General features: G+C 40.8%; 2 long non-coding RNA genes across 4 annotated transcripts in view; one reads left to right on the top strand and one right to left on the bottom strand.

Moving 5' to 3' along the window:
- Nucleotides 1–12922: 12922 nt before the first annotated feature.
- Nucleotides 12923–19960, bottom strand: LOC129658084 (uncharacterized). 3 transcript variants are annotated; one of them, XR_008717262.1, is made up of 4 exons: nt 19061–19198; nt 18433–18807; nt 17668–17872; nt 12923–13079 (listed from the first exon to the last, which is right to left on the bottom strand). It is a non-coding gene; the product is annotated as an uncharacterized LOC129658084 (long non-coding RNA). The 3 variants fall into 3 exon arrangements; XR_008717261.1 differs by lacking the exon at nt 12923–13079 and adding an exon at nt 15345–17121; XR_008717258.1 differs by lacking the exon at nt 12923–13079 and adding an exon at nt 19655–19960 and having other exon boundaries at nt 17777–17872; nt 19061–19278.
- The window catches only part of LOC129658092 (uncharacterized), an 83108-nt gene continuing 79158 nt past the window's right edge, over nt 18693–22642 (top strand). Inside the window, exons 1-2 of the long non-coding RNA XR_008717265.1 lie at nt 18693–18831; nt 20206–20240. This is a non-coding gene — a long non-coding RNA (uncharacterized LOC129658092). The remainder of the gene's footprint in view (nt 18832–20205; nt 20241–22642) is intronic.

Here is a 22642-nt window from a genome sequence, read left to right as displayed (position 1 = left end):
GGTAGGTAAGGTGGTCTGGTATTCCCATCTCTTTAAGAATTTTTCACAGTTTGTTGTAATGGACACAGTCAACCAGGACTTTCCTGGTGGCTCAGATGGTAAAGCGTCTGTCTAAAATGCAGGAGATGAGGGTTTGATCCATGGGTCAGGAAGATCCCCTGGATAAGGAAATGGAACCCACTCCATTACTACTGACTGGAAAATCCCATGGATGGAGGAGCATGGTGGGCTGCAGTCCATGGGATCACAAAGAGTCGGACACTACTGAGTGACTTCACTCACACAGTCAAAGACTTTGATGTACTCAATAAAGCAGAAATAAGTTTTTCTGGAACTCTCTTGCTTTTTCAAGGATCCAATGGATGTTAGCAATTTGATCTCTGGTGTATCTGCCTTTTTGAAATCCAGCTTGAATATCTGGAATTTCATAGTTCATGTACTGTAGAACCTGGCTTAGAGAATTTTGAGCATTACTTTACAACTGTGTGACATGATTGCAATTGTGCAGTAGTTTGAACATTCTTTGGCATTGCCTTTCTTTGGGATTGGAATGAAAACTGACCTTTTCCAGTCCTGTGGCCACTGCTGAGTTTTCCAAATTTGCTGGCATATTGAGTGCAGCACTTTCACAGCATCATCTTTCAGGATTTGAAATAGCTCAACTGGAATTCCATCACCTCCACTAGCTTTGTTCGTAGTGATGCTTTTGAAGACCCACTTGACTTCACATTCCAGGATGTCAGGCTCTAGGTCAGTGATCACACCATCGTGGTTTTCTGGGTCATGAAGATCTTTTCTGTATAGTTCTTCTGTATATTCTTGCCACCTCTTCCTAATATCTTCTGCTTCTGTTAGGTCCATACCATTTCTGTCCTTTATTGTGCCCATCTTTGCATGAAATGTTCCCTTGGTATCTCTAATTTTCTTGAAGAGATCTCTAGTCTTTCCCATTCTATTGTTTTCCTCTATTTCTTTGCACTGATAGCTGAGGAAGGCTTTTTTATCTCTCTTAGTTATTCTTTAGAACTCTGCACTCAAATGGGTATATCATTCCTTTTCTCCTTTGTCTTTAGCTTCTCTTCTTTTCTCAGCTATTTGTAAGGCCTCCTCAGACAATCATTTTGCCTTTTTGCATTTCTTTTTCTTGGGGATGGTCTTGATCCCTGCCTCCTGTACAATATCACAAACCTCCATCCATAGTTATTCAGATGCTTTATCAGATTGAGTCCCTTGAATCTATTTGTCACTTCCACTGTATAGTCATAAGGAATTTGATTTAGGTCATACCTGAATGATCTAGTGGTTTTCCCTACTTTTTCAACTGAAGTCTGAATTTGGCAATAAGGAATTCATGATCAGGGCTACAGTCAACTCCCAGTCTTGTTTTTACTGACTGTATAGAGCTTCTCCAGCTTTGGCTGCAAAGAATATAATCAATCTGATTTTGGTGTTGGCCATCTGGTGATGTCCATATGTAGAGTCTTTTCTTGTGTTGTTGGAAGAGGGTGTTTGCTATGACCAATGCATTCTCTTGGCAAAACTCTATTAGCCTTTGCCCTGCTTCATTTTGTACTCCAAGGCCAAACTTGTCTGTTACTCCAGGTATATCTTGACTTTCTATTTTTGCATTTCAGCCCCCTATAATGAAAAAGTCATTTTTGAGGGTGTTAGTTCTAGAAGGTTTTGTAGGTCTTTATAGAACCATTCACCTTCGGCTTCTTCAGCATTACTGGTCGGGGCATAGATTTGGATTTCTGTGATATTGAATGTTTTGCCTTGGAAACAAACAGAGATCATTCTGTCATTTTTGAGATTTCACCCAAGAACTGCATTTCAGACTTTTGTTGACTATGAGGGCTACTCCATTTCTTCTAAAGGATTCTTACCCACGGTAGTAGATATAATGGTCATCTGAGTTAAATTTGCCCATTCCAGTCCACTTTAGTTCACTGATTACTAAAATGTCAATGTTCACTCTTACTATCTCCTGTTTGACCACTTCCTATTTACCTTAATTCATGGACCTAACATTCCAGGTTCCTATGCAATATTGTTCTTTACAGCATCAGACTTTACTTCCATCACCAGTCTCATCCACAGCTGGGCATTGGTTTTGCTTTGGCTCTGGGTCTTCATTCTTTCTGGAGTTATTTCTCCACTCTTCTCCAGTGGCATATTGGGCACCTACCAACCTGGGGAGTTCATCTTTCAGTGTCCTATCTTTTTGCCTTTTATACTTTTCATGGGGTTCTCAATGCAAGAATACTTAAGTGGGTTGCCATTCCCTTCTCCAATGGGCCACATTTTGTCAGAATTCTCCACCCTATGAAACTTTGTGGGCAAAGTATTGTCTGTGCTTTTTAATACACTGTCTAGGTTTGTCATAGCTTTTGTTCAGGAGCGAGTGTCTTTTAATTTCATGGTTGCAGTCACCATCTGCAGTGATTTTGGAGCTCATGAAAATAAGTCTGTCACTGTTTCAATTGTTTCCCCATCTATTTGCCATGAAGTGATGGGACCAGATGCCATGGTCTTTGTTTTTTGAACATTGAGTTTTAAGCCAGATTTTTCACTCTTCTCTTTTACCTTCATCAAGAGGCTCGTTAGTTCTTCACTTTCTGCCATAAGGGTTGTGTCATCTGCATAACTGAGGTTATTGATATTTTTCTATGCAATCTTGATTCCAGCCTGGCATTTCACAAGATGTACTCTGCATTTATGTTAAATAAGCAGGGTGACATATACAGCCTTGATGTATTATTTCCCCCATTTTGAATCTGTCCACTACTCCTTGTCTGATTCTAACTTGCTTTTTGACCTGTATACATGTTTCACAGAAGGCGGATAAGGTGGTCTGGTATTCTCAACTCTGTAAGAATTTTCCACAGTTTGTTGTGATTCTCAGAATCAAAGGCTTTAGCACAGTCAGTGAAGCTGAAATAGATGTTTTTCTGAAATTCTGCTTTTTTTTTTTTTAAATGATCCAATGGATGTTGGCAATTTGATCTCGGGTTCCTCTGCCTTTTCTAAATCTAACTTGAACATCTTTAAGTTCTTGGTTCACATACTGTTGAAGCTTAGCTTAGAGAATTTTGAGCATTACTTTGCTAGCATGTAAAATGAGTGCAATCTGTGGTAGTTTGAACAGTCTTTGGCATTGCTCTTCTTTGGGATTTGAGTGAAAACTGACCTTTTCCAGTCCCATGGCCACTGCTGAATTTTCCAAATTTTCTGGCGTATTGAATGCCACACTTTCACAGCATCACCGTCCAGGATTTGAAATAGCTCATGTGGCTTTCCATCACCTCCTCTCGCTATGCAGTTATATACCTGTACATGGTATCACTGTCATTTCTTGCTATACGTATATGTCATCCGTCTCTTGTCCAGAAGGCCTGTAGCCTCCAAAGAATAAGGGCGTGTCAGCTCAGGATAACCAGCCAGGCTTCAGGAGTCCTGGAGGGCATAGCAGTGCCTTTTCCCTTTGTGTCTTCCCATGGGCTCACCAAAGTACTCTGTATGTAAGAAAAAACATTTTTACAAGCTGGCTTTTTATTTAACTGTGGCAGGAAGAATACTCTAGTGTATGTGTTGGCTTTCTTTTTCTGCTGAGCTTCCCAAAGTAAAGCCCAAGGGATGGGGAAGCTGAGCCCAGGGTCAGTGGTCCTCTTATGTGCCTGCTTTGTACTCTGCACTAGGCGATTAGATCAGGCTCCATGCTCTTGATAATGCCTGCATGCGCTCAACCATATCTCCTTCAAATAGATTTCCCTGCAAGCATGCTGTTTCTGGCATTTGCTGTTGCCCAGGAAGCTACAGGGACAGGTGATAGGAAAGCATTCGTAATTACGTTTATTCATAATGATGGCTAGGGAAGAAGCTTTCTGTCAAAGGCACATTTAAATTCGATGAGTCAACCCTTTTTGCAATTACCATGCAGAAAAGCTTAATATAATCTATTGAAGTGGCCTCCGTAAGATGACACAGAAACCCTTAGACACCTCCAGGATGACTCGATGCCCTTGGTTTGGGACAATCAACTTAATGTTCTGTGTTTCCTGGGAATGAACTTTCCCTCATTTCACCCCATAGTCTACATTATAAGATTCCCTATGCTGTCAAGAACCATCTTCTTTTAGCCAAAATATGGAAACAATTGAAACAGTGTAGCACAATGAAAGTACTTCCCCATTTCAGATATGATAAAAAAAAATTTAGTAGAATATATTAATGGAAAAGTGGAAAGAGCACAAAAGCAGTGGTATTTAAATATTATGATTGTAGTAAATATTTATTTCATGCTAATGATGCATTGGGTAAAATAAAAAACAAAATGAGATGCAGAATTAATCATGTGTCTACCCTGGTGATCTTAGCTAAGTGAAAGGTTATTCTATGAAACAGATGATGTGGAAAGGAAAAGATTAATTTGTGCATTTTAACCTCTGAAATAAGTGTTTAGGAAGCATAAAATAATAAACCTTTTTAGCATATATAACATTCCAGACACTGTGTGAGCGATTTCCATGGATTATATAATTCTTACAATGCCAAAGAAGTATATGTTTAATAAATGATGATGACCATGGTGATAATGGGGCTTCCAAGGTGTCACTACTGGTAAAGAAACTGCCTGCCAATGCAGGAGAAGCAAGAGATTGGGGTTTGACCCCTGAGTTGGGAAGATCCCCTGGAGGAGGAAATGGCAATCTACTCCAGTATTCTTGCCTGGAAAATTCCATGCACAGAGGAGCCTGGCAGTTACAATCCAAGGGTCACAAAGAGTCGGACACTACTGAGCAACCGAGCACATGGTAATAGTAATGATAATGTTAATATAGAGAATATCTACCATTTTGTATGCACTGTGCTAAGCTCATTAAATATATCATTATATTTAGTTCTCATAACTCTTTTCTACATATTGATGTAGTTTGTGATATCACAGTTGTTAAATATATAGACACAGACAAAAATAGCAAAACTTACTATTTCTAGTATGCTGCTGCTGCTGCTACTGCTGCTAAGTCGCTTCAGTCATGTCCAACTCTGTGCGACCCCACAGACGGCAGCCCATCAGGCTCCCCCGTCCCTGGGATTCTCCAGGCAAGAACACTGGAGTGGGTTGCCATTTCCTTCTCCAATGCATGAAAGTGAAAAGTGAAAGTGAAGTCGCTCAGTCATGTCGGACTCTTAGCCACCCCATGGACTGCAGCCTACCAGGCTCCTCTGTCCATGAGATTTTTCCAGGCAAGAGTACTGGAGTGGGTTGCCATTGCCTTCTCCTCTAGTATGCTATATCCTACAAAAGAGAAAAACTCTTACTTATCTACACAAAGGTCTCTTTTTAATTTATCATGGGAGGTTGACAAAGATTGTTTTGGTTTCTCATCCGTCTGAATGAGAGACACACTCACTTGTGAAAGCAAAAGTAAAATTCATTGCTCACCTATATTTTCTTAAACACTCTGTGCTGGGCTCTGTGTGAGCGAGATACTAAGGATCAGAACTCAGTGTCTAAAGAACAAAAACATATTAACTGTGATACAGAGATAGAGACAAGAAAGGGCATTGACTATGGCCACATACAGGTACCAAAGTATGAAGACATTGTGTAAGCCTGGGGTGTCTCTTCCACCAGCCATGATGAGAGTTTAAATGCAAATTTATTGAAATAAAATTAAAAATACAGTTCCTCATTTATACTAGCCGCCTTTCCAGTGCACAAAGCACACCTCCCTCCTCACCACTGGGCTGGGTATATAGCCTAAGCTAAAAGAAATGATCTCATTCTTCTGGACAGGGACAGATTTGGGGTCATTGTTTGACTCAGGAAGGGTCACTTTTCCATGACTGATCTAGGTTCACACAGACAGCTGTTTGTCTTCGGAGAGCAGAAGCTCTGAGAATCATATTAGCCTAAATCTACTACAGGCCATCACTACAACCAAGTGGAGAGAACGTGACAGAGAACCCCATCAAATCTAAAAAGAGCAGAGAAAGGAAGAGGGAGGAGGCAGAAGAGAAGGAAGAAGTGAGAAGAAGCTTTAAAGTGATTTTTGTTTGTACTTCTGGGCTCACCTGTACATGAAGTGCCAACCTCATAAACAGTCAGTATGCTTCCACTTTGCTGGAAGGAGTCTAAGTTAGTTTATTTCATTTTCAGCCAAAGGACTTGGCTGAAATTCATTTTCTCCACATCCTGAAGCCAACTAAGTACAGGGAAGAAAATTAGCTGATAATGTAGTTTATACTAAGTTGTAAGTTACTCATGGCTCAGTGTTCCATCTGCTCACTAAAATGTCAGATTTTTTAAAGGACCCTGAAGAGTTGATGCCCTCTTTCCATAGTATTCTATGTTACCTGCTTTTTCTTTCTTTTCTTCATACTCTCTTTTTCATTAGGAATTAGTTTTTTAGAGCAGTTTAGGTTTATAGAAAAATTGTAGAGAAAGTATCAAGAATACCCCTATACTCCCTCCCTCCCCAACAATTTCCCCACTTATTAACATCTTGTATTAATGTGGTGCATTTATTGCAATTGATGAACACATATTGATATATTATTATTAACTTCATGACAAATAGATGGGGAAAAAGTGAAAACAGTGTCAGATTTCATTTTCTCGGGCTCCAAAATCACTGTGGACATTGACTGCAGCCACAAACTTAAAAGACACTTGCTCCTTGCAAGAAAAGTTATGACAAACATAGACACTGTATTAAAAAGCAGAGAAATCACTCTGCCAACAAAAGTTACATCTAGTCAAAGCTATGGTTTTTTCAGCAGTCGTGTATGGATGTGAGAGTTGGACCATAAAGAAGGCTGAGCACTGAAGAATTGATGCCTTCAAACTGTGGTGCTGGAGAAGACTCCTGAAAGTCCCTTGGACAGCAAGGAGCTCAAATCAGTCAGTCCTAAAGGAAATCAACCCTGTATATTCATTGAAATGATTGGTGCTGAAGCTGAAGCTCCAATACTTTGGCCACCTAATGTGAAGAGCCAACTCATTGGAAAAGACCCTGATGCTGGGAAAGATTGAGGGCAAGAGGAGAAGGGGGTTACAAAGGATGAGATGGTTGGATGGCATCACTGACTCAATGGACATGAGTTCAAGCAAACTCATGGAGATGGTGAAGGACAGGGAAGCCTGGCATGCTGCAGTCCATGGGGTTGGAAAGAGTTGGAAATGACTTATCAACTGAACAATAACAATGATAATTTACATTAGGGCTTCCCAGGTGGCACAGTGGTAAAGAATTCACCTGCCAACGCAGGACACACAAAGGACTCAGGTTTGATCCCTGGGTGGGGAGGATCCCCTGGAGGAGGTTCATGGGGTCGCAAAGAATCAGACATGACTGGGTGACTGAGCACACACACATAATTTATATTATGGTTCACTCTTATTGTTCTACATTCTAAGGATTTTGACAAATGCCTGATGTTGTATATCCACCATTACAATATCACACAGAATTAATTTCACTGCCCTAAAAATCCCTTGCTTCACTTATTCATCCCTTTCTTCACTCAAATCCCTGGTAACCAGTGATCTTTTCACTGTCTCCATAATTGTGCTTCTCCAGGATGTCATGTGGTTGAAGTCATGAAGTACAAGAGTTTTCACTTTGGTTTCATTCACTTAGTAATATTCATTAAAGTTTCCCCATGTCTTCTCATGGCTTTGTAGTGCCTGTTTTAATCACTGAATAATATTCCATTGTCTGGATGCACCACAGTTTCTTTACCCATCCAGCTACTAAAGAACATCTTGTAAAGCTGCTGAAGATATATGACCTTTTTCTGTTATGGCTGCCTATCCTATTTTGAAAGCTGCTTCTCTTATTCGAAGAGTAACTCAGATGTCAGCTGCTTGACAAAAATTTCACAGCTCCCCTGGATGATATAAATCACAGCAAATACTCTACCTATAGCATTTCTTACATGCTTCTATAATAACTCTATTATCATATTATTGGATAGTGTCTTTGTGTCTCTACTCTTTACCAAGTGATCTCTTTTGTGATTTCTTACTCTCTATTCAATCACTTAGTCTTTACTTCAGTTTCCTTGTCTGTAAAATAAAAATTGTCAGAATTAAATACATAGATACAATATATACATTATATATATATATATACATTTTGAATATATATTTAGAATAATGTCTGACACACAATGTACACCATATAGGTTTTCCCTGTAGCTCAAATGGTAAAGAATCTGCCGGGTTTGATCAGACTTCACAGACCCAGGTTTGATCAGACCGCAGTTTGATCCCTGGGTTGGGAAGATCCTCTGGAGAAGGGCATGACAACCCACTCCAGTATTCTTGCCTGGAGAATCCCATGGACAGGAAGTCTGGCAGGCTATAGTCCATGGGATCACAAAGAGTTGGACACTACTGAGTGACTAACATGACTACGTACACTATATAAATTTTATTTCATTTATTTTTCACTACACTTGGGGCATGCAGGATCTTGATTCCATGACCAGAATTGAGTCTGTGCCCACTGCAGTGGAAGCCCAGAATCTTAACCACCGGACTACAGGAAAGTCCCTACAGTATATAAATTTTAACTGCTACTAGAGCAACCATCAGAGAAGGCAATGGCAACCCACTCCAGTACTCTTGCCTGGAAAATCCCATGGACAGAGGAGCCTGGTAGGCTGCAGTCCATGGGGTCGCTAAAAGTCGGACATGACTAAGCGACTTCCCTTTCCCTTTTCACTTTCTTGCATTGGAGAAGGAAATGGCAATCCACTCCAGTGTTCTTGCCTGGAGAATCCCAGGGGAGCCTGGTGGGCTGCTGTCTATAGGGTCGCACAGAGTCAGACATGACTGAAGCTGCTTAGCAGCAGCAGCAGCAGCAGAGCAACCATCGGAGAAGGCAATGGCAACCCACTCCAGTACTCTTGCCTGGAAAATCCCATGGACGGAGGAGCCTGGTAGGCTGCAGTCCATGGGGTCGCTGAGTCAGACATAACTGGGCAACTTCACTTTCATTTTCACTTTCATGCATTGGCGATGGAAATGGCAACCCACTCCAGCATTCTTGCCTGGAGAATCCCAGGGAGTGGGGAGCCTTGTAGGCTGCCGTCTATGAGGTCACACAGAGTCGGACATGACTGACACGACTTAGCAGCAGCAGCAGAGCAACCGTATCAGTTCACTTCAGTCACTCAGTTGTGTCTGACACTTTGGTACCCCATGGACTGCAGCACACCAAGTCTCCCTGTCCATCACCAACTCCTGGAGTGTGCTCAAACGCATGTCCATCAAGTTGGTCATGCCATCCAACCATCTCATCCTCTGTTTTCCCCTTCTCCTCCTGCCTTCAACTTTTCTCAGCATCAGGGTATTTTCCAATGAGTCAGGCTATTTTCTTTGCATCAAGGTAGCCAAACTATTGGAGCTTCAGCTTTAGCATCAGTCCTTCCAATGAACATTCAGGATTGATTTCCTTTAGGACTGACTGGTTTGATCGCCTTGCAATCCAAGGGACCCTGAACTCTCCAACAACACAGTTCAAAAGCACCAATTCTTTGGTGCTTAGCTTTCTTTATAGTCCACATCTCACATGAATACATGACTACTGGAAAAACCATAGCTTTGACTAGACAGACTTTTCTCAGCAATGTAATGTCTCTGATTCTTAATATGCTGTCTAGGTTGGTCATAACTTTTATTCCAAGGATAAGTGTCTTTTAATTTTGTGGCTGCAGTCACCATCTGCAGTGATTTTGGAGCCCAAGAAAATAAAGTCTCTCACTGATTCCATTGTTTCCCCATCAATTTGCCATGAAATAATGATCTTAGTTTTTTGAATGTTGAGTTTTCAAACAGCTTTCATGCTCCTCTTTCACTTTCATCAAGAGGCTCTTTAGTTCTTCTTCACTTTCTGCCATAAGAGTGGTGTCATCTGAATATCTGAGGTTATTGATATTTCTCCTGAACAATTTTGATTCCAGTGTGTGCTTCACCCAGCCTGGCATTTCACATGATGTACTCTGCATATGAGTTAAATAAGCAGGGTGACAATATACAGCCTTGACCTATTCCTTTCCCAATTTGAAACCAATCCATTGTTCCATGTCTCTTTCTAACTGTTGCCTCTTGACCCTGCTACAGATTTCTCAGGAGGCAGGTATAGTGGTCTGGCATTCCCATCTCTTTAAGAATTTCCCACATTTTCTTGTGATCCACACAGTCAAAGGTTTTGGCATAGTCCAAAAAACAGAAGTAGGTGTTTTTCTGAAACTCTCTTGCTTTTTTGATGATCCAACAGATGTTGGCAATTTGATCTCTGGTTCCTCTGTCTTTTCCAGCTTGAACATCTAAAGTTCACAGTTCACGAACTGTTGAAGCCTAGCTTGGAGAATTTTGACCATTACTTTGCTAGTGTGAGAGATGAGTGCAATTGTGCAGTAGTCTGAACATTCTTTGGCATTGCCTTTCTTTGGGATTGGAATGAAAACTGACCTTTTCCAGTCCTATGGCCACTGCTGAGTTTTCCAAATTTGCTGGTATATTGAGTGCAGCACTTTCACAGCATCATCTTTTAGGACTTGAAATAGCTCAACTGGAATTTCATCACCTCCACTAGCTTTGTTCAGATGTGATGCTTCCTAAGACCCACTTGACTTCGCATACCAGGATGTCTGGCTCCAGGTGAGTCATCATACCATCATGGTTATCTGGGTCATGAAGATCATTTTTGTATAGTTCTTCTGTGTATTCTTGCCACCTCTTCTTAATATCTTCTGCTTCTGTTAGGTCCTTACCATTTCTGTCCTTTATTGTGCCCATCATTGCATGAAATGTTCCTTTGGTATCTCTAATTTTCTTGAAGAGATCTGTAGTCTTTCCCATTCTATTGTTTTCCTCTATTTCTTTGCAATGATCACTGAGGAAGGCTTTCTTATCTCTCCCTGAACTCTGCATTCAAATAGGTATATCATTACTTTTCTCCTTTGCCTTTTACTCCTCTTCTTTCTCAGCTATTTGTAAAGCCTCCTCAGATAGTTATTTTTCCTTTTTGCATTTCTTTTATTGGGAATGGTCTTGATCCCTGCCTCCTGAACAGTGTCATGAACCTCTGTTCATAGTTCTTCAAGCACTCTATCAGATCTAATCCCTTGAATCTATTTGTCACTTCCACTGTATAATCATAAGGGATTTGATTTAGGTCATACCTAAATGGTCTAGTGGTTCGTTGTTGTTCAGACACTGGCAAATGCTCTTGGCCAGTACCAATTTGTAGTTGACAAGCAAGTGCAAATTTGTAGTTGACAGTGTTAATCCCAACCTCCTAGTTTATCCCCCACTGCTTTCCCCTTTGGTAACCATAATCTTGTTTTCTATGTCTGTGCTTCTATTTCTGTTTTGTAAATAAGTTCATTTGTATCTCTTTAGTTTTTGGATCCTGCATATAAGTGCAGAGAAGGAAATGGCAACCCACTCGAGTACTCTTGCCCGGAAACTCCCATGGACAGAGGAACATGGAAGCCTGCAGTCCATGGGGTTGCTAAGGGTCAGACACGACTGAGCGACTTCACTTTCACTTTTCACTTTCATTCATTGGAGAAAGAAATGGCAACCCACTCCAGTACTCTTGCCTGGAAACCCCAATGGATGGAGGAGCCTGGTAGGCTACAGTTCATGGGGTCGCTAAGAGTCAGACACGACTGAGCGACTTCACTTCACTTTTCACTTTCATGCATTGGAGAAAGAAATGGCAACCCACTCCAGTGTTCTTGCCTGGAGAATCCCAGGGACGGGGGAGCCTGGTGGGCTACCATCTATAGGGTCGCACAGAGTTGGACACGACTGAAGCGACTTAGCAGCAGCAGCTACAGCAGCAGCAGCATATAAGTGATACCATATGATATTTATTTCTATGTCAACTTACTTCACTTAGTATAATAATCTTTAGGTCCATCTATGTTGCTGCAAATGGCATTGTTTCATTCTTTTTTAATGGCTGAGTAGTATTCCATTGTATATATGTACCACATCTTTTTCACCCATTCATCTTTTTTACCACATCTTTTTTATGATGGACACTTAAGTTGTTTCCATACATTGGCTTCTATTAATAGAACTACTGTGAACATTGGGGAGCATGTATCTTTTTGAATTAGAGGATTTTTTCTGGATATATGCCCAGGAGTGGGATTGCTGGATACCGTAACTCTGTTTTTAGTTTTTTAAGGGATAGCTATTTCTAAGGGTTGTTGTGGAGTTAAAGGAGGAAGCACCAGGCAGAGAGCTGGCCACAAGTTCCCTTTCTTTTCCTTGTCCACCTGATTTGCCAGGACAGGAAGATTCTGAGAATGCAAATACAGCTCTTGCTTCTAAGAACCCACTCATCAGTCCAGCTGGGTTTCCAAGTGTACCTCTGCTTTATTCACAGCTGACTTTCCTTAAGGCTTGCTGCTGCTAAGTCACTTCAGTTGAGTCCGACTCTTAGCGACCCCATGGACTGCAGCCTACCAGGCTCCTCCGTCCATGGGATTTTCCAGGCAAGAGTACTGGAGTGGGGTGCCATTGCCTTCTCCATAAGGCTTAGATATAACCAATTCTCAAAAGTTGAGTCAACGATTAAAATTTTAGAAAGATTAAATTCCTTTGAGCCAGAATAGCACTTGAAACTTACTTTATAAATGAGCTTTGATTCCTCAGTAGTGACAGTCTCTCCATCCTCCTTCCCTCCCACAGTTCAGTAGATGATGTCTAACTATCTGATCTTGCGAAGTTATTAAGTATGCATTTGCTACAGTCATTCCCTTCTACCCCCACTCTCCCTGGAGATTTTATCCTAATTACCGACTTGCTTTCCTTCATTAGACTATGATTTGTTTGTGAATTTTTTGTTTTCTTAACAGTCGAAGTAGCTGGAGGGCTCTGGGAATTTTGTGCCTGGATGTCAGTTGTTTTTTTCCTCTTTCCCTCCAAAGGGATGAATTGCAAATACCTGCCACCTCTTCTCAGCCTTCATGGATTGGGCCCAATGTCAACCAGCAGTCTTATCAGTAACGAGGTTAGTGCCATGCAGCAATGTTGGCTGCACCTAGATAGGGGAGAGGAAGGAGAACACCAGGTTTGCCAATCTGTAGCTCAGATCATGCCTTGTTCTTTTGTAGGAAGTACCTGTGAGCACTTGAGACTCGTGCCCTCAACTGTTCTCTTCATGCTGGCTCTCAGGGATCAGCAGGCTGCTTTGAGAATGGACATTTGGAGGGAGTGCACTTGAGCAAGCAGGTAGAAGAGGGGTCACAACTATAGTTGGTCTCAATGAGAATTTTGGAACTTCATAAGCAATTTGTGCCTTGGCCTGGGTTCTCCTGAAAGCAAAGACTGAGACAACATCCTCTGGACAGGTAGTTTGTTTGTTGGCAGGGCATGGAAACCTAGGAAGAGGAGCAAGGGACCAAGAGGAGAGAAACAGAAAGAGCAAGAGGTAATGCAAGAGGGTGTTGCCATGTTAGCAACTATTCTGACAGATGGACTCCATGTCCTGGAATTATCTGAGGAGCTTTCTGACATGTGACTCCAAGCTTTCCCCTGGTGTATAAGAAAAGGACATTATTTATCCATTGGCTCTAATTTCCCTGTCAGTCAAGGTGGGATCCCTTAGGACAAAACTCCTTGAGTTGTACTTCTGAGCAGCACATGTATGAGTAACCTCAAAGGTGATGGGAAACCTCAGGCTTGGCCCACTGCAGCCCCAGAGAAACCGAGGAAGGAGACAAGGGATGCACAGCACCAGCCAGACCCAGCACTGTTGGGGCAGCGGTCCAGAGCTGGCCAAAGGCCTACATGGAAGTACAGGGATCCCACTAGTCCTTTTAATTTTCTACTCTCAATCTCATTTGACAAATGGCACAATGCTTTCTCAAATACTGTATATGCTGCTGCTAAATCACTTCAGTCATATCCGACTCTGTGTGACCCCATAGATGGCAGCCCACCAGGCTCCCCCATCCCTGGGATTCTCCAGGCAAGAACACTGGAGTGGGTTGCCATTTCCTTCTCCAATGCATGAAAGTGAAAAGTGAATGTGAAATCACTCAGTCGTGTTCAACTCTTCACGATCCCATGGACTGCAGCCTACTAGGCTCCTCCATCCATGGGATTTTCCAGGCAAGAGTACTGGAGTGGGTTGCCATTGCCTTCTCTGTATCTGATGCTACTCATTTCCAACTGAAGGTTAGAAGGCAAATTAAAGGTGATTCCCAGCACTGTTTAATGATACTCTGGGTGCTGTCAATTATTTTGAAGCACATTGTAAAACTCTCCAAAATAATTCAAACCTGCATATTAACATACCCTAGAATATATTTCAGAGGAGTATTGAGGTGGGAAGGGCTGCATATTGTTAAGTCAAGCCGTGGTGAGATGTCCCTGTTTGTAAAGCTTTAGAAGAGCTTAAAGAGCAACACTCATCTTGACACTGGAGCTGAGTGACTTCAAGTCCTCAAAGGTGTAGGCGGTGATGATTCAGGATGTATTCAGCAAAATAATTTCCTCCAATAATAGAGGAAACCATTGTCTGATCCCGAAGTGTCTCAAATGTGATTCAAATGGAGCATCTTTATATCTTTTCAGTGTAACAAAAAGTAAATTAGAGTATAAATTTAAATGTGCAAAGTCCTAGAGAGCAGGGAGTTGATTTATATACTTATCACATTGTGACTAATCATGTATTTGAAGGGCATGGGGAAATTATGCTAAGACAGGCAGGATGCAAAGGCCAGGGTGTCCTCAGAAATCAATTACTTGAGTCTGGTTCAAAATCACATCATGGTAACTGACAGCAGGAGGTTTCTATTCAGATCTGTAGGGAAACCATGTCCTTCACCATTTAAGTTAAGGAAAGAACACTGTGCATTACCCTGAGGAGAAACGCCAGTGCTCTAGCCGGTAGTAAGGTGAGCTACTGGGCTCACATGGCTGTAGTCTTTGACTGTGATTTCTCATTCTGAGGATGTTTTCAGGAAGAAAGCATGACATTGGGACAACATGGCAGGATATTTGCCTAAAGAGTGAGTCTAAAGCCTTAAAAAATACATATATTTCAACTGTGTTACAATTTTTGGAGAACCGGCCTTATGGTATTTGTCTATGCTATTTATAATCCAGAGCAATGGGAATTTGGGCAAAGTCACTATCCCAGACATCACTGTGGAGTATCAGTGGAGGCATGAGAAAGAGAAAGGGGGAAGGGAGATCCAATGAGAGAATGTTCCAGTGAAGTAAGTTGGTATGGGTTAAAGATAATGTCAGAGACAAGACAGAAACTAGGAAGGATCGTTTATAAGACTAGTCATCTTTAGACTGTGTGAGAAGTGAAGACAAAGTATTTTGAGAGAGACAGACAAGGTCAAGGCATTAAGAAACAATGGCAATTTATGAAGTTGATTTTAGAGGCTGAAGCAGTATATTGGAAAGGTTATGTTAAAGGCACATTGGTATGAGTGAGGGATTAAGCTGCAAGCTATGGATATATTTGGCTGCAACTCAATAAAAATTATTAAGGATAAGAAAAGAAAGCCATGACTTGACTCTTCTGTTCCAATAATGACTGAAAAGTTTAACCTTTGCAGTTCTGGAATTGAAGACACAGCAAAAGTTCAAGGCTGAGCTTGACAATAACACAAAGAGATGGGGGAAGGAGAGAGGAAGAGAAAGAGCAATGCTCTGGAAGGCATCCACATGAAAGCAGCCTGCCAATGTATTTATAAATGTGATCAACTTCCTTCTCTAAATTCTCATCAAGGCAGATTAAAACATTTTTAATATAAGATACTTTATAATTGGCTTGGGAAAATTAGGTGGAAGGCAAATGCAAATCAGATAGGAGACAAATTCCAATTAAAGAACACAAGAGAAACTTTTAGATGTGATCAGCTTCCAGTAAGCAAATGAAATGATAAATGAACAGAAAAGATCATAATCTTTCTCTTAAATGCCAAAGGAAAGTGTCATCTTGAGGTTTATCCAATTTATTACAATCCCATGGTGAAGATTGCTATAATGCAGAAATCCTTGCCACAATTATATTCTGCAGTATTCTAAACTACTGAAATAACTGAAAACACTAAAGAGAATTCAATGTATTTGATTTACCACACCCCTAAAGCATGGATGCAGAATATTAACAAATATGATAAAGACTAATAATATTTGCTGAGCATTGTTCAGACACACAGTAATATTGGGTGCTTTATCTCATTTAATTCTCCTGACAATGCAATGAGGTATGAAACTGTTATCCTCATTCTACAAGGGGAAAAACTGAGATTTAAAAGGGTTAGAAAATGTGCCATATTTGGTTTTGTTCAACCCTGTATTCATACTACCTCCTAGCCTAGTGACTGGCAAATAAAGAAAGGCATTTAGTAACTATGAGTGATAAGTGAATGGATGAGAAAATGAATTGGTGATGCCTAAACTCATATCCTGAGCTGCCTAAGGCCAAATCTTTAAGCGTTCTACTCTATTGTTTATTACTAATATGACTGTGAAATACAGTTTGAAATTAGTTTTAGAATATTAATAACCTTCAGCAATCACCAAGACAAGTAAATCACATCCTTTCTTTGGCATTTTGATGACAAATCTGATGGGATAGCTACCAAAACAATTTAAACACCCGTGGAGAGAGTAGACAAAAGTTGCAATTTAGCCCTTTATTCATTTTCCAAACCCAAAATTTATCCCTAATTTCAGGGTAGTCTAAAAAAAATTCCAAAAAAATAAAATGTACATTGACAAAAAAGTGAAGTAGCTGCCAAAAAACACCTATCCTTACAAGTAAACTCCAAAGTATTCAATAATCAGGTATATATCACAGTGATTTTTTAAGAGCCTAAAAAGAGAGAGAGAGAGAGAGTTAGAGGGAAATAGGGAGGGAATGAAAGAGAGATAAAAAGAGAAATCATGCTTACAGGAGACAACAGTGAAGACCTTTCAGAGAAGTTTCAAAATACTGAGAAGAAACAAAATCAAAGTTGTGCAACATAGGTGATCCATGTCATGTTCACCACAGCAAAGAGAAACCCACATTCACTTGTGAATCTCCTTCAATTCAGTAGTCGAGTTGTCTAAACCTGATGCAACATGATTGTACAATAATTATATTAGGAGCAGAACACGCTGTGCTGATTCAAACTAGCGGTGGCATCAAACACACCCAGCAAGAGTGTTTTGCTGATGCTCCTCACTTGTTTCCTCTGTTAGTGATCCCCAGGGAGACATCCAGCCTGAAACTTGGTGCTAATATAAAAGCTGAGTATGTTTAGCTCGATTCAATTGCTTTTTCCTGGCTCTGATTATACCTTGCCTTCTCCGGTGGTATTAATTAGGTTGCAAAGTTACACTGCCACGGCTGAAACAATTTCAGTATGATGGAAAGTTCCGCCAGAATCTTGATCGAGCATAAAAAGTTGGGTCTGACAGTGAAAAGCCCCCCAGATCCAAAGCCTCAGTGAGATTAAACCAAGGCCCATTCAGTTGGGTGCTATGCAAGAAAGTCAGAAGACTTACGTCAGTCAAAAAGTACTTTTGTAAAGGTGGAGCATAAAATTCCTCTCACAGCACCAACTCAAGAGGCAAACATTCATGTAACAAACATTTACTGAAAAGCTGTAACTTACGGAAAATTGTTCTAGGCAATGCTGAATAACAGGAGAGTAAGGCGGTAATGCTGACCTTCAAGAGTTCACCATCTAATAAAACAAAAGAGATTTGCTTTTTAAAAAAGCGTTTCAGTATAGTGATATTTATTTATTTTATTTTATTTTTTAACTTTACAATATTGTATTGGTTGTTTCTTGTGGGCTGTCATGATCATCTTCTTCACTGGAAAACAAACAAAAACACCAAATGAGATATAAAAGCTGACTTTGGTTTAAAAAAATTTTTATCAAAGCACAACATGCTTAGAGAAAAATGTGCTAATAACTACATAGTTGAATAAGCACAGAGTGACACAGCAACCTCCCAGATCAGCAAATGTAATCCTGCGTCCATTGCAAAAGCCAGCCTGTGCCCTTTCTTAGCCACAAACCCCCTCTTCTTCCCTCAAGTGGACTTTAAAACCATAGGTTACTTTTGTATATTTGTTATTATGCCGTATTTATTGCTTTTGGATCTAACTTCTTTCATTCAACTGTGAGATTCATCCATATTGTTGCTTGTGTGGTAGCTCATTCATTTGCATTGGTGTATAGTAGGTCATTGCATAAATATGGCATATCAGTAGAGTTTGTTCACTGAATTATTGAGGGGTATTTTCCTACTGTTTGGTCAGGCCACTCAAGGTGGCTGTTCTCTTGATCTCTGCACGTCCCTGGCAGACCAAAGTCTGCTTCACCTATACCTACTCACCTGACTGACCTTCCTAATCAGTAAATGCCTACCTATCTACTTATCCCAGCTGTTGATTGTTCTTGTCAAAGGGGTGTTGAAGGGTGAGCACCTCTGATGGTTTCCCTGGTAACTGATGACCCAGCTTGATATCAATACCACCTGTAATTGGCAATCTCCCCTTCCCCCCCAGAGCTGAGATTGCTGTAGTGTCCTGCCTTCTGTGTCCTTCCTGCTGTCTGCCACACACACAATGGGGTATTGCTCCAAGATCCTGCTTCAGACTGTCGAGCTCCCCCTACTCATTAAAGCAGCAACATCTCCATCTGGGTTCTTTCTTCAGTCTTGAAGTTGGTTGAGCACAGGACTTGCAGTCCTCCAGTTGAAGTCCTACAGCTGGTGAACCAGCCAGGAGACGGAAGAAACTCCTGTGAGCGCCAAGAGGTTGAGAAGTAAGGATGGGAATGAAAAGTTACAGGGGTCTCCACTAACATTTGGGGCCTGAAAGTTTGCAGGGATTAGCCCAGAGTGACTGTCCACTAATATGTGGGACCCCCAAAGTTACAGGAATAACTGCAGTGTGGCCATCCACTAACGTGGTGCCAAAAAGTTCCAGTGAAAGTGATGTAAAAGGGGAAGTCGATCAGTCGTGTCTGACTCTTTGCAACCACATGGACTCACCAGAATACTGGAGTGGGTAGCCTTTCCCTTCTCCACGAGATCTTCCCAACCCAGGGATTGTACCCAGGTCTCCCACATTGCAGGTGGATTCTTTACCAGCTGAGCCACGAGGGAAGCCCAAAAATTCCAGAGGTGATCCCAAACGTTGCTGGGGTAACCCCGGGGTGGCTGTCCATTAGTATGGGGGTCCTGTGGTGGCTGTCCTTGAAAAGTGGGGGCTGCCAAGAGATTTAAAGAGCAGCGTTACCCTAATGTCTCTGCTGTTGAATCAAAGTGAGCCTTTTTATATTTGGTTAAGCTAGATTCTAGGGGGAATCGGTCTTTCTTTTCTTGTGCTTTTGAGATGTAAATGATCCACCTGGGCTCTCAGAAACTTAAATCAAATGTGATCTCTAAAAGTGGGGGGAAAAGAACTTCTAGGTAAATTCTATAGGAATGATTGTTCGGGGGACTATCTATCTAAAATCATCTCTCCAGATTTTGGTAACTTGAAATGAAACTAAGTTGAAATGAAGAGAATTCATTGACTATCTGTATCATTTCAAGTAGAATAAAATATTGGAACATTAATTGCTAGGCAGTCTGTTTACCTACCTTATCTTCTTGGGAGAGTTAGACTAAAGCATAAGTTTTCCAATCAGGAAGTGCTGGTATGACAGTTTAAATTACTTACTTCTTGGTTTTTGCCTGACATTAAAATTTTTAAGGGTTATAAGATTATAACCAGTCATAATTCTGGTTATTATAACTAAGTTTCTTTATTAAGTAAATTGTAATCAGGTATTTAATTCTGATGCTTTTGCAAATGTGCTTCATCTTCAAGAAGATTCATATGAAGGACCTTGACCAGTATGGGTCTCTGATAAATTTCAGATTATGCCACTGAACTGGGTAAAAATTTTAAAAATCCTAATGGAAAACCTGATGCCTTCGTAAAAAGTTAACAAAAGGATTGTTTACCGAGTGAACTGGTGCATATGGTTATAATTTGTATGGTTTTAGTCTGGAGTGTTACTGATTTTGATCTGTGTTTTCCCCTTCCCATCAAGTTAATTGTGATTTACAGCAATTTGATAAATCACACCTGTGAGTAGAATTGAAACTTTTTTTTTTTCTCTCTCTCTCTCTGCCTGGTCCCTACATAGATTTGAGACTCTCGTGTTCTGAGCAGCCTTATCAGGTAAGTAGGAAAGAATGTTTCCTGACATGTACAGAAATCTTGATATTTTGGAGAACTCCAGAGGTGAACCTGATGGCAGGGCTTTGGCATTGCTTTCCTGGCCTCCAGAGCCCTTTGGGGAATTCAGTCTGCGATTCCTTCTGAAAAATTCCTCCACAACCAGTTGGAGCCAATTGACCAGGCATGTTTTAAAGACAAATTAGCCTTAATTTGCTGTGTTTGGTAGAGAGTAAGGTCGTTTTAGAGAGGAAAGTATTGTTTCAGTGGATATTAAATTCTGGTTTTGCTAATTGAGGTCTTTATTTATGAAAGTTTCTGCATTAACCATACTTTTACCCTGATGATCAGGAGGGGGAAAGTAACTAACGAAGTTGTCAGAGTATAACTACTCAGGATGTGTGACACGGCTTGCTTTTTTCTGCTGTTAAAAGTACATGTACAGTGCTTGTGTAACAATTGGCTATAGATGATAAGATGCATGATCACCATATCTGATTAGTTTTCCCCAGTGTGGATGAGTAGGAAAATATAAAGGAGGCCTAGTACTGAGGGACATGAGCTATACCCAGGGCAGGCAGCTGAACCACCCCAGCTTCTAGGGACAAATATTTTGATCATCAGTGCTTTCTATTAAATATTTGGAATCATAAGGGGAAATGATGGGAAAATCTGCATATATTGAGGTATGGGGAAGTCAGAAGGCTTGTGCATTAAGTTAAATTTTAGTGATCAGAGCAGCCTATTTAGACATGCACTGTGCATATGCTTTGTCCACTAAGGAAGGGAATGCATTTGAAAGTCAAAACTTAATAGCTCTGGTTTCAGACATCCATGGTAAAACAAGATGGACATTGCAGTTGTGATTATTTGTTTGTTTTTGACTTGATTCACTGTCTTTATTTTTTAATCAAAGTACAATTGATTGACAATGTTGTGCTAGTTTCAAGTCTACTGCAAAGTGATTCAGTTATATAAATAAACTTTTGCAGATTATTTTTTCTTATAGGTCATTATAGTTCCCTGTGCTATACAGTAGGTCCTTGTTGGTAATCTATTTTATATATGGTAGTGTGTATATGTTAATCATAAACTCTTATCCCTCCCCACTTTCTCATTTGGTAGCCATACATTTGCCTTCTATATCTGTGGGTCTTTTTCTGTTTTGTATATTAAGTTCATTTGTATCTTTTTTTTTTTTAAAGATTCCACAAAAAAGTGTTTTCATGTGATATCAATTTTTCTCTTTCTGGCTTAGTACACTAATCTCTAGGTCTGTTCATGTTACTGAAAATGACATTATTTCATTCTTTCTTATGGCTGAGTAATATTCTATTGTTTACATATGTCACATCTCCTTTTTCCATTCCTCTGTCAATGAACATTTAGGTTACTTCTATGTCTTGGCTGTTGTAAATCTTGCAGCAATGAACATTGGTGTGCATGTATCTTTTTATTGGGATATAAGTACTTTACATTATTGTGTTTGTTTCTGTTGTACAACATCGTGAATTGGCCATATGTATACATATATCCAGAGAAGGCAATGGCACCCTACTCCAGTACTCTTGCCTGGAAAATCCCATGGACAGAGGAGCCTGGTAGGCTGCAGTCCATGGGGTCGCTAAGAGTCGGACACGACTGAGCGACTTCACTTTCACTTTTCACTTTCATGCGTTGGAGAAGGACATGGCAACCCACTCCAGTGTTCTTCCCTGTAGAATCCCAGGGACGGGGGAGCCTGGTGGGCTGTCATCTCTGGGGTCGCACAGAGTCGGACATGACTGAAGTGACTTAGCAGCATACATATATCCTCTCCCTCTTAAGCCTCCCTCCCACTCTTTCATTCCACCTGTCTAGGTCATCACAGAGCAACAAGCTAAGTTCCCTGTGCTATATACAGCAGCTTCCCGTGAGCTATCTGTTTTACACACAGTAGTGTATACTCCAGAGAAGGCAATGGCTCCCCACTCCAGTATTCTTGCCTGGAGAATCCCAGAGAAGGGGGAGCCTGGTGGGCTGCCGTCTATGGGGTCACACAGAGTCGGACGCGACTGAGCAACTTGGCGGCAGCAGCATATACTCTCTCAATTCATTGCCCCCATCCCCTCTGTGTCCACAAGTCCATTTTCTACATCTCTGCCTCTATTCCTGTGCTGTAAAAGGTTCAGTACCATTTTTCTAGATTCTATATGTATGCATTAATATACAATATTTATTTTATATGATATTTTTCTCTTTTTGACTTCACTCAATATGACGGGCTCTAGATTCATTCACATCACTTTGACTCAATTTCATTCCTTTTTATGGCTGAGTAATATTCCATTGTATATGTGCACCACAACTTTTTTGTCCATTTTATCTGCCAGTGGACATCTAGGTTGATTCCATGTCCTGGCTGT

The sequence above is a fragment of the Bubalus kerabau genome, chromosome 1 (assembly GCF_029407905.1).
Source record: "Bubalus kerabau isolate K-KA32 ecotype Philippines breed swamp buffalo chromosome 1, PCC_UOA_SB_1v2, whole genome shotgun sequence".
In the NCBI taxonomy this organism is placed as follows: domain Eukaryota; kingdom Metazoa; phylum Chordata; class Mammalia; order Artiodactyla; family Bovidae; genus Bubalus; species Bubalus kerabau.
Note: the sequence above shows the minus strand (reverse complement) of the source record. Positions and strands in the feature narration are given on the sequence as shown.